The following is an 11,737-nucleotide window of genomic DNA, read 5'->3' on the forward strand; positions in this document are numbered from 1 at the left end:
GCAGAGGCTCGACGTATGTAGGCAGGTATGTTTCATTTTGTCAGGAGCAATAAAATCAGACGAACATCGCGGCCAATTAAAACAAACCACCCAATTCGGTCACGAATGCTCTCCGGAGATTTATCAGCCTCATTTTCAAGGCTTGCAAACTTGCATTTCAGTCCCTCTTGAGGTTGCCTGTTGCTAATTGCATGATTTATGGTGTGATTTATGGAGGCTCGGAGGTGCAGCGGCGAAGGAGCACCCTCCATCAATCAAAATGAAACGTGTAATGTCATCGTCTGCCGTTTTAGCGCGGAGTTATTCGCGCATTCGCACCCGCAGCCCTCAAGCAGAAGTTATGGATTTTGATGTGAAAGAAGTGGTTGTAACTCCCAGACGCAAGACGCAGTTTTGTTCAAGTTAATTTGGGCCTGGGGCGGTGTTCTCACAGCGCAAATATGTCACCTAAGAGTTTCTCATGCGGCGCAGATCTGCTCGATCAAAACGAACCTGACGCACCGACACTGAATATTACTACGAGAGTAAAACAAACCAAAAAAAAAAAGAGATTGGAGGCCTGGCGCTCCTTGAAGGAATGCATGTCGCCCACGACCTGAGTGTCAAACTATGATGTCATGATGACGAGGGGCAGCGTGGTTGCCATTTTAGCCTTGTAAATGAGTTCAAGCACAATGTCATTGTGGCACCTATGTTTCATGGCGGTGGGCGAAAAAGGCTGAAAAAAGACGGGAAAAACCAAAGCACGGGCCGAGCAGAAAACTGGTGAATCCGATGAAAAGCACCAGGTGTAGATGAACATAAAAGGACTTTAGGAGAAACTAGAGAATTTACAAACGCAGCCTGAATACTGAGTGCTGAAATCAGCAGCAAAAAGTGAGCAGAACACACTAAAATCTAAAAGCAACAGAACATTAGCTGGAATCTGAAAAGGAGCAGAACAGCAGCTAAAAATGTCTAAACAAAGAAAGTAGCAGAGCAGATGCTAAAGATAATACTAGCAGCATGATAGCTACAGCTAAAATGAGCAAAACTTAAAGTAGCTAAAGCTACAATAAAGTGACAGTTATCTAAACTGCAGCTAAAGCATCAGAATGGTAGTAAACAGCTAAAAGTAGCCAAACGGTAGCTAATAGTGGTTTAAGTAGAGCAAGTCTGCGGATTTCAAAGAAAACTGTTTTAAGGAATCGAGGAGGTCTCGGTGTGTTTATTTTAGGTTAAATGCTTAAGACTTTAACTAAGACTTAAACTCAGATGTCACAGCAGCAACAGGACGATGTAACCCCGTCCTTTTGCCTGAGCTGAACACGCTGAGAAATGAAAGATTAAAATAGACCAAAGTGTGAAGAAGCAGTTATTTATATAATGTCCGTTTTGCTCCTGTTCAGCTAAAAAAGAACCAAGATGGAGGAGGAGGAGGGACTGAGATGGACACCTAAACTTTGAGGTTTAACCTTCGGTTTTTCTCACTTTGATCTCACATTTTTTTAAAAAAAAGGGTGAGGCTCAAAAGCAGAGAAAGAGGAGGAAAACTCGGGCCACACACATCGACGTCCGGGCCGGAGGGGGAGTCAGTCAGCCCTGTCTGCATGCGGTCTCGTCTGTGCGTCCAAGTTTGTCCACACCGCGTCTCCACCACCTTCTGTCAAAGCAGCTGATGACAAAAGCTAAAATCTCATTCATTCATTAAAAAAAAAACAATCTTTTAAAGAGTCCTAATCCAAATTTGAAAGGAAAACCTCACATCTTTTTGGCGTTAAGCGCAAAGCGGAGCCCGGGGAGCGGACGCGAGGACAGTCGTGCACAGATGGACGGGCTGCAGTGTTGTCTCTCTGCTGCAGGGTGGTCCGCTCTGTAAATCTCATTATGTAGACTCATCTCTCTTGCTGATGCATGCATTTGTAGACAACTATCTTTCCAAAATCTGGGGTTTTTCTTTTTTTTTCTCCTTGGGACCAAACGAAGGGATGCTGCGGCCATTTTTAATTATATGAACAACTAAAATCGTTAGTGGGTTTGGGTTAAAACCTTGTGTGTTATGAACACCTCTCAGCCTCGATCAGACACCAAAACTTTAACTCAATATCTTTAAAATGTCCTGAGTTAAAACCATTTGCGTGTCGGCCATATTGAAGTAGGTTGTCTCAAAAAAAAAATCAGTTATAGATTTAAGTTTCATTAAAATTCTTCCAGTGTTTGAGATATTTTGCTAACAGACAGACAGATGACTCCAACAGTTAATGGCAAACGTTTAAGCAAAGCATTTGTTGGGGGCGACTCTCAGCTACTACCACACCAAATTTTAAGTCAATATTCGCGAAATTTACAGAGTTTTGACCGTTTTCCTGTCGGCTAAGACGGATTGGCTGTTGACTTTAAATCAGACGAGCATCCAGTGATTACTTCCTGAAAGCTTTGTTAAAATCCGTCCAGTGGGCTGTGAGATGTTTCGCTAAAAAAAAGGTTTTATTAAAAGGAGGCGGAGAATCAAACACAACAAGCTGATGTCTGAGTCACAAAACACTCAGCTGACAGCTGTGGGCAAAAAATCAACACGACCACCTAGAGATAAGCTGTTCTAATCCCCGGGGAAAGAAATGAAAAACAAAACAAAACACGGGGCAATGAATTGCTGACTGACGGCTCAAAAAGCTGGCGGAGTTTCTCCCTGGCAGCTCGTACAGTCGTCAGGTAATTCTGCAGAAAAAGCATTTCTTTGCAAACACGCCTAATTACAGCAGTTTGAAGAAAAAAAAAATTTACAGCCTATAAAACTCAGCTCGTTCGCCGGACAAGGAAAATAATGGCCGCCACAATAAAGCACATAAACACAGACGTGATGATAATGGAAATAACGCGCCGTGGTGCGTTTCCCTGTAACTGTCGCTTACTGTTTTATGTCTACGCCGGGCGCTTTATTTAGATTATTGCTTCAACAGATGTTACAGGAGAGGATTGTTGGGATCGCCGTGGTTATTTTTGGCGAGCTCGAAGGTCGCCGGGAGGCGGGGGCAGAAGGTCAGGGAGAGTGCAAACACACAAAAAACGCGTTTTGGGGCAACGTTTCGCCTTCGTGCGAGAACAGCGTTCACCTATCTAACAATCCAACAGGACTGACGAGCTAACGGCTAGTCCTAACATCAGTCAGGGCCTTTTAAACCCAGTTTATAATGTTTTTAAGTGAAATTGGAACAATTCTGGTCCACACCGGGGGTGACAAACTTACAAGGGAGCCAAAATTAAAACCATGATCCCAACTGAGCGCCAATCTTGATCAATATTTATGAAACAAACCCATAAATTAACCTTGGTTTTAGATGGAATATGTCAAATCATTCATTTAGAAATATCAAACACCTTTTCCCAGTTACATAAAATATAGAATTTAGAGCAAACATGCTTCAATGACCAAAGAAAAATAAATTAAACTTAAAAAGACGCATCATTAGCGTTTATTTTTTATGCCTTTTTCTCCATTAAAACAGCTAAAAAGCCATCAACAAAACCCTGAACACAGCTTCAAACATTTAACTTTGAAACAAGAAGAAAATACAGAAAAAGACAAATACATTAAAGTACCGTTTAAACAAGGACTGCGATCACCGAGAGAGAAAAGAATCTATGACGTTTCCGGGAGCTCATTCACGTCTAAAACTATGAATTCAGAGTATTCATGCAAAACGCCATGAGGGAGCAGCCGAGGCTCATCAGATTCGTACTTAAATCTCCTGCATTTAGCTGCTGAAGTCAACTCTGTCAGCAAAATATCTCGTGAAACCCTGGATGACTTTTGAGTGAAACTTTCAGGAGGTAATCACTGGATGTAGAACTACAACTGTCAACCCGATTCAAGATGGCCACCCCTGCAAGCACAAAAAACGGCTCCAACTCGGCCGGTTTTTACAGATTCTGCAGTAAAGTTTGGCGCGGTAGTAGCTTAGAGTCGTCCCTAACTAACCCAAATGACATTATTTTCAGCTCCTGCATGAAAGGCGATAAAAGGCATTCCTTTGAGGAACGCTACGATTGTATATATTATCTTTTTTTGTTCGGAAACACCTTAAAGGTGAGTCCCGACGCAGCAGCAACCGTCGTCACTTTTTACGGCGTTTTTTCATCCGAGTCCCGAACATCTCTGAGCTCCAAAACTCGCATCTTTACTGTAAAACATCCGGACTCAAACGGCTCTACTCTTTAATCCTTTCAGGTCTTGATCGTTTTCAACGTGTCTACTTCAACTATTGTCTCAAATTAGTCCACCTTCAGGATTTATTTCTGCATTGGTTTGGAAAAAAAAAAAAAAAAGCGAATTGTTACGGCCAGGAGTCCTTTTTTTTTTTTTTTTACCGTGAAGGAGATTGAAAATAGGTCAGCTTGAAGTGATTTGATTCAGGCTGTAAGACAGAAAAAAATCAAGGACTGAAATATATTTAGCGTGTATTCACTTCGGAGGATTTTGCAGGTTTCGAGAGAAGGAGGGACCAATGAAAGTGGGAAAAGAGACTTCCTGAACACATGGGAAATAGATTAAAAACTAGAGTGTTAAAAAAAAAAAAAAGCGAAGTGAGGAAAAGCCTGACGGGAGTCTCCTAGGGGCAGATTTCGAAAATACCAGGAGTCATCTGAGCGGCTGAAACAAATGACCCCACGGTGGTTTGAAATTTTAAATAGAGAAATGTTATACTGAACACACAAAGCCGACACATACCGTGTTTATATAAGGAACGAGGAGGGCACTCGAGAATAGCACCAATGCCAAAAGTCTACGAGTTTACAAGACGAGCTGATGTGTTTTTTTTAACCTCGTCAACTGTCAGGGTGTTTCAGTTTGTCCGAAGCAAACTGTGACGCCTAAAAGTCATATTTGGTTCAGTTTAGCTGCTAAAATGTTTGTTAGGGTCCAAGAATGACAAACAGAAGATAGACTCCAGTCATAAAATTAAAACTTTAGCAACTAGCAAACAAAGAAGAAGGTAACAGCCAGAAAGACAGTTAGGTGTAACAATCAGGTGAGTAAATTAAGCAAAAAACCTAAAATAAAATTGCATTAAATTCAATAATGGTTTTTTCAACTTACTACATCCTTTCAGAGAATAAATGACCAAAAAAAAGTGTTAAAAAGTATAAAAGTTTTGGAATTATAAGCGTTGGACAGTCAGAAAGTTGCTTCCTGAGCAGCAACAACCCTGTTTCAATGAAATAATTAACTTTATTAACAGTTTTGAGCCATTATGCACGTCCCAGCGTAGACGATTCAATGAAGGGCACGTTTGAAGATGATTAGACACATTCAGCAAAAAAGTACAAAACTAAAAAAGCACATTTGGGTTTAGTGTATAATATTGTAAAATAAAGCACAGAGGACAGCCCTGAATGTCCGGGTCTAAAAACCACAACAATAATAAGCATTAATTGTATAAAAACTGATCCAAATCTGCTTTTTTCTATTTCTGTAAGCCCCGCTGTGTTCTGATGTTTACACTAGATGGCACTGCTGGGACACCGTAGGGCGAATGAGACTGGAGGAGACTGAAGGAGTTCCGTGATGGCGTCCGACCTGACGGCACGCTCGAGATAAACTCTAAGTTTACCCGCCATCTTCCTTGCGCGAAGAGAAACGTCGCTGCTCGCAAACACTCAGTTTTTTTTCTTGCGTCTTGAGTCGCCAACTCGTCTCCAACATGAATGCACGCCGCTTCACAGGGATACGTAAACATGGCGAGTTCTTGGGTACGATTCGGCAACTGCTATGGTACAAAATGGGGGATGGGGGACGATTAGACCAGCACGTTTCTTCAGATGATTCGTTTTTACTGTCCCACAGCTGCTGAGCTCCACCGTCAGGTAGTTGGATCTTGTTGTGACAAGTGTCTCTGCGTCTCGTCTCGTCTCTGTGACGTCCTGGGAGGGACGAGCCATCCGCGGCCCGTTTATCTGTCCGTCAGAAGAGCTTTCGTTTGGTTCTCCTCGGGATGGAACTGAAGATATGTGTCAGAAGGTTTGAAACTCCTTTTCCAAAATAAAATTAAATAATTGGAAAAAGCCGAACACAGAGAGATAGTAAAAGACATCCACTGACAGACGGTTTGGACTGCTGGAGAGACTGTGATTAATGGCGCTCCCCAAGAGGCTTTTTCACTTCGTAAGTTTGCATTTTGGCCATTTCTTTTCCTTCTGCAAATGCAGAGGCTCGCGCCAAACCTTTTTCACTTTTGGACTTCAGACTCAACAAGCCGGCTGACCGATGGCCAGCGTGTCCTCGCCTGAACCGTCTCTGAACGGATGGTTTCCGCGGCGATGGGAGGCAAACTTCTTTCCCCCCCGTCGGGAGCCGCAGCAGGTGGCTCGTGTTTGGATTGTACACAAGTTACCTCCTTCCACACATGCTATCACTTAGTGCACGGTAGATCCACGGTTTGGTAAATGATTGCTCAGACTCTTCCAAACCCAAAGATAAGAAGGAAGAGTAACAGTTATATATAAAAAAAAAGAACTTGGTCCGTCCTGCAAAATATGGCGATGAGGTGTTATTTTAAAAATAGAGTTGGACCGTTCAGGAGCTGAACCTCGTTTTTGCATCACTGCTGATAACCATCACTGATGCGGACCAATCGAGCCAAAAGAACAACTTGACTGAACGTCGTAAACATAACAGATAACTCGGCAGCCCCCGCAGAGAAATTCCTGAGAGGTGAGGGACGTGTCTGAGGATCCCGACGGAGCCGAGTGGAAAAATTAAGATCCCCCAAAAATCCTGCTTCACTCGGCCTCATTCAGAAAATTGGACAAATATAGACTGTCCTTTCAAACATTGTGTCTCTTGGCGGCTCAGGGGTTGTGGGGGTTTCTCCGTCCGGTCATGACCCAAGACATTCTTACCGTTATTTACACGTTTGTTCTCATAATGATGGGAGAGCGGCTGCACTGTTTATGCTCCATTTCTTAACCGCTGGATTAGATACTTTAGACACTCAAAACACGCTCTTGAGCGTAAAAAAAACCCCAACTTTTTCTTTCTTGTTTAAGAATTATGTCCACATCAAAGGTTAATCTATGACTGAAATAGAACATGTTGTAAACAGCTGCACAGAGGCGATCGAGTCAAACCCTTTGAGCGCTACAATCCGATTTCTACTTTCCGGTCCACTTGCGTTCGCATATGCATTCGAACCACGCCGAAGTTCACTTCAACTGAACCGAGACCGAGGTTTGAGTTTGTTTTTTTGGTCCGCATCAGAGTTCGATCCCGTGTGCACACCTCCCCAAGAGATCTGGGCTTTCTAGGCAAACGAACTGCAGTTCGATTAAAGCGGATTAAAGGGACTGGTGTAAACGCAGCCTAAGATGGAAAAGCTTCAGGCTGCAAGTTTGGGGTGGAGCCAAACGTGACTCCGCCCACACAGGGCTACCTGAAAACAAGCTCCTCCTCCAGAACAGCAGGTGTCACTACTGAGACGCCAAAAGAACAACGTTAAAGACGTGTTACAGGAAGGACACACTTCGTACACAAAGCCACACCATTTGCTTCACTTTTACGCATCTTTTTTAATCTTTACGTACCGTTTTGAGCCCGTTTACGATCTTTTACGGCTTTTGTTTAGGTGAACTATGAAAAGTTACAAAAAAACCCAAAAAGACTAACAAAGTGACCAGTCAAAACCACACAGAAGCACCGTTCATCAAATCAAATTCATCTTCTCGTATCAGTAAATCACAGTTTTTCATGATACAGAGCTGCTTTGAATATAAAAATCTATTATTTAAAACAGCACTGTAAGTGAATTATTGTTTGTTTGTAGTTAAAATGCTGAATTAATAACCATTTAATACAAATCAAAGTTTAGGAGCAACTGCTGTTGCCTTTAATTTATTCAAACTGACTTTTTTTTCTTCATTTATACGAGCAAGACTTAACAAAGAAGGCGCAAATAAGAGTCATGCAAGCTGTGTTTTATTGCCACTAAATCCAGATGTTGTGTAATGGGAGCGTTCGGGGTAACAGGTAAGGCCTGCAGCCTCGTCAGGAACTCTCCAAACCCCTCAGCTCTCAGCGCTGATCCTGACACAGCTCATTAAACTGTGATTATACCGCTCCCGAGGGTTTAGGCCCAGAACCCGCTCGTTATGGAGGCAACAGAAAACAGAGCTCGCCGAGTGAATCTTATTAATGCCTCCAATCAGCACCATCTGCTGTGGTAGTTTATCTGCGAGCTAAAAGCTGCACACATGCGAGTCGCGAGCTGTGAATGAACATTAAAAAAAAGGAAGCGAAAGCTTTCCTCGTGTAGAGAAATCCCCGAAAAGAAAAGGTGCCCTGGGTGCTACAGGCTGTTACGCCGGCTAATTATCCCGCATTATCTCACGTTTTCCAGAGGATATGGTCGCTCATGCCAAAGGGGCGGCCGATGAACCCGATCTGATCAGGAACACGTTTCAGATACAGGTGTTTACTGAATCAGCCGACTCTGGTGATTCAGTAACTTCGCAGCTGTTGTCTTTTAACCCCCTAATCCCTAGGCCTACTTTAGAGAATTATGCTTGACGATAACATGCTCAAAATGAACTGAACATATCTCAGGTACTGCAGGGTTTATTTGAATTGTTTGGGTGTCAAAATAAAAGGCGAGACTTCAGGGCATACGCTGTAAAAACGGTGACACTAATCCACGTTCCGCCTCACCGTGGCGAGCGCTCACGCATCACGGCGTCGAACAGTACTGGCTCTCAGCTGACCGTCGTCCTGTAAAAACCGAGCCTGCGTGCCGGACGTGTTTATTTTAAAACCCCCCAGTAATTACCTAAATATGCCTCAGAGATACGCTCGGCAGAAGAAGAATGCCGTGTGTGTGTTTAGAGTAAATGCTGGGATACTTACAGTCAAAACACGCTAATACGCCGCTGACATTAAAACGAACGACTTCCTGGCGTTAATGTGCCGGAAAGTCATTCATAGGAGACCCCGGCTCTCGTTTTCTATTAACGCTACACGCAGAGCAGCTCCAAGTAGCAGAATGGTAGCTTTAAGCTAAAAGCAACATAAGACAAAAACAGAGGAAGTTTGTTTCAAAATTTCAAAGAGAAGAATGTTTTTAAAGGAAATGCAGAGATCTCGGTGCACGAATGGCTAAAACGGCGCAGAGTCTGCTGAAGTTGGAGCAGAAAACTACAAAAGCAGGAAATGCTGAGTCAGCGTTGTGAATATTGTTGTTTGCAGCTGCTAATGGTGTTTCTGTGGAACCTAATGAACCTTTTATGTCGTCTTGTATCGTTCCCACGCCCCACTGTCACCCAGAAACACCGCCACTCAAACCAAAAAGCGTTTCCTCCACTATTATTTTCATTTTTTAACTGAATGTCTTCTCGCAGCGGCCTGGCGGGGACCCCCCCGATCTCGGCCGTGTGGCCTCAGGTTTTCACACAGCGGCTGTTTGTGCAGCTGCGCATCGTTCGGAGCCCGGTTCGGACTGAGCTCGGTGCCATCTGGTGTCTCCGTCTTCTCAGCCGGATCGGTTGAGGAGTCAGACAGATGAGCGTATTTGGAGATGCCCCCAAAACAAAAACGAGAATAAAACCCCGCGAAAATCAGAAGGTTCTGACGAGAAACAACGGAGGGGAATGGTAACGATGGCGTGTGAAAACGTGGGAATTAGGAAGCAGGAAACAGCAGGGCGACAGGACGCAGCACAAGTGTTGCACTAAAACACACACACACATGCTGCAATATTCAGTTTCTCACAAACTTTAGAGAAGAAAGAACTGTAAATACGGAGTAGGATTTACAACCGTTGCCCCACACGTCAGGATTTATGGCTCACGGAGGCTGATCGTTTCCTCCCATTGCTGAAGAAGCTAAATTAGTTCCTGCTCTACAGTAATAAACATCACTGTGAAGCCACATTATGAGCTGAAACGACATTAATCAGTAGATAACGAATCACAAATAACCAATTAGTTAAACGTGAAATGAAACCACAACAAGCCAGTTTTAGCCAACACAGAAATAGTTACAAAGCAGTCAGTTTTACAGATAAAGAGCTCAAATTTAGTGTGGTAGTAGCTGAGAGTCATCCCCGTTACATACTTTAAGCGCTACAAATTGCACAAGAAGCTTTGCCTAAAAGCTTAACATCAACTGTTGGAGTCAATCATGTCGGCTTTTAACAAAACTCTCCGAAAGTCGACCCGATTCAAGATGGCCGCCACAGCAAAACAACCCTCTGCGGTGCACGGAGGGCCAGAATTCAGTCAGTAATACAGAAAACGGAGCTAAAATTTGGCCCGGGAGCAGCCGAGAGCACGACGGGTGACTTAATTTAACCGGATTTTCAACTTCCCTGTTTAAAAATAAGACGATCTTAGTTTAAAACAGTAAAAAGTGTTAAAATGTAAGGATCTGGACAGCATATACAGTCATCAGAAATCACTTATCCGAGAGCTTTTCTTCAGCATACTGAAAAGATTTTATATTTTGATTACTGAGAGATTCCCAGCAGGTTTCTGTTGGAAAAATTGGACAATCAGCACAGCTGCTTTATGTTATACGATTCTGAAACATCTGGATGTTTTGGGTTTTTTTTGCTCTCTTAAACCGCAGTCATGTGACCAAGTCTGAGTCATCTGGACAAAAACAGAAAAAAAAAGAACTGGTGCAGAGCGTTGTTGTGTTGCTTTTTCTGATGGTTTCTGAGATCCGACCTCTTCTGAAGTGGTCGCCTCCCATCAGAAACGTTATTTCCTCCAACCTTTCATTCAAAACGCTCCTGATTGGAGCCTTTAAGCCTCGTAGTTCCTCGCTCTTCATCGCCTTCCCTGCCGCCTCGATGCAGCTCGTCTGACGTCAGAAGTCAAAGGTGCACAGAGGTGGACGGGTGGGAGGAAATGAAGGACATTAAGTCCCTTCTTCTTAGGAGGGACTTTGTCTTGTTTTTTAGAAATGACAGATGTTGAAGGTCGCGCCTTGAAAATGTTATGCGCTAATATCTCGAATTTTCAAAGGATGCGTTGGGAACGACACCAGTTTGTAGCTCAGAAGCTGTAAGGTTTAGCCACTTTGTGTCAGCTGAGGTTGATTAGCTGTGGTGGCCATCTTGACCAAGGGGGGGTTGACCCCAAAAGGTAACCTGTTGTAGATATTAAAATCGATAATTACTCACTGAGAGTTTCATTAAATAGGCATTTTGATGACGCATTGAGGACAACAAAACTGCTGCACGCAGGTGAGAATTACAACTAAACGATGGTCAATAATCCTTCAAACTAAAAATAAATCCGAGCTGAGAGACGTGCGGTTAATGTTGACGGGTGAGAGGAAACCGGGGGACATTATTCTCCCAGTCGAGGGTTCAGTTCCACTGGAACAGAATACCTGACGTTCAGTAGCTCCATTAAGAGCTCTTAAAGGAGAGAAAGCCCCAGATTTCCATCCCCCTTAGGAACAAAAATGACCATAAAATAGGCTGTAGGGGTTATTCTTGTAAAGAGGGTTAATGATCGTAAACAGTGGCTCGGCTAATGTGTTGGCAAGTGGTGAGTCTAATGGCTTTTACAGCCTGCAGTTATGAACCCCGACTCAAGCTGACATACAAGTTTTACTCTGACTCCTTTGACTGACGGGAGGACTGACTGAGGACTGACGGGAAGACTGACAAAGGACTGATGGGAGGACTGACAGAGGACTGACGGAGGACTGACGGGAGGACTGACAGAGGACTGACGGAGGACTGACGGGAGGACTGAC

This window comes from Kryptolebias marmoratus, linkage group LG18, assembly GCF_001649575.2.
Source record: "Kryptolebias marmoratus isolate JLee-2015 linkage group LG18, ASM164957v2, whole genome shotgun sequence".
Lineage (NCBI taxonomy): Eukaryota > Metazoa > Chordata > Actinopteri > Cyprinodontiformes > Rivulidae > Kryptolebias > Kryptolebias marmoratus.